Here is a 1,389-nt window from a genome sequence, read left to right as displayed (position 1 = left end):
GGAGAAAATGTTATCTCTAAGCCTTTGAAAGCAGTGGTTTAGATGTATCTGTACCAGCATGTTAAGAAGGAAAGGGAGATACAAAAAGTAGAGAGCCTTTTCCATTTACGTTCTTAATTATAAAGAGCTCAATAGTTCATAAAGCATTTCTTATGCTAGAATTTTACATGCAGAAGCTACAGTTCTCAATATTAGAAAATTTTCTTAGGCTATTTAAACATTTGGACTTAACTCCCCAGATTGTACTTGAACATTCAGTTGGGTTGTTGCTTCCTGCTTAATTTATTGTGTGTGTGTGTGTGTGTGTGTGTGTGTGTATCTTTAGTGTTTCAGAATAGGTGTATTTAAATATGCTTTCAAATTTGATGATCAGGTGAGTGGGAGAGATGATTATGAGTTTCTATAGAAGGCTAAATCCTATATGTTTATGTTCATAAGTGTATTGGTAGTGTTAATAAATAATTAAGTCAAAAGTTGGAAATTATTTCAGTCACGTGCACATCTTACATGTAGGGTCATAGGCAGTTTGATCAATGGCTTAATTAATAAAAAGAGACCTCAATGCAAAATCAAATGTGCCCCTCCAACTCCTCATCAGATTTTCTCCTACAAACTGGTAAAGTTGGTTTAAGCAAAAAATGACCTTGTTGAGCCTTGGGGTCAGACTGTGTGCAAAGTCTGTTTCTCTTTTGGTGGTGGGAGTGAATAGTCAATAGCCAGTGAAGAGAAGGAGGATACCTTCTTACTTATAGTTTCTGTAGCTGCCCTAGATTCCTCCTTGGAGACTCCAGGCAGTACAGAGCTAAGAAAATAGTCTGACTGGGGAACCAAGACACTGGTCTCTATCTTGCCACCTAGAGTTTGACTGCCAGCCTCTTGGACCTGGTCCCACATCTCCCCCACCTGCTCTCATCCATTAACCATATGAGCTGGACTTTGCTACCGAGTTTGACTGACTGTCTAAATTGACTTTCTATGGCCCTGGTGCATAAAGCCACTCTGAGTGTGTTACCTTAGAACAATAACCACATGCCCCGCCCCCCACCAAAAAAAATACCTTCCTAAGTAATTTGGTAGCAAATTTCTTTTGTGCTATTTCTTTTATTGCTGTTTCTCAAATAGCAAGATAAGACTGAGGTAGAATCCTGTCTTGGACTTTTAAAAAATAACTCTTTCATGATTTATGAGCATTCTGCCTAAAGACAGAATCAATAGAGAGAAGGAAAAGATCAGGGGAGAACAATCCAATAAGTAACTTTAAGCCTATAGCACAGTGTTACTTTTTTGAAGTTCTGTATTGCCACTTTATATATAGTACTCCGTGTGTGTGTGTGTGTGTGTGTGTGTGTGTGTGTGTGTGTGTGTGTGTGTGTGTGTGTGTGTGTGTGT

Source organism: Trichechus manatus, unplaced genomic scaffold (assembly GCF_000243295.1).
Source record: "Trichechus manatus latirostris isolate Lorelei unplaced genomic scaffold, TriManLat1.0 scaffold00126, whole genome shotgun sequence".
NCBI lineage: Eukaryota > Metazoa > Chordata > Mammalia > Sirenia > Trichechidae > Trichechus > Trichechus manatus.
The sequence above is the reverse complement of the archived record's forward strand: the minus strand, read 5'-3'. Positions refer to the sequence as shown.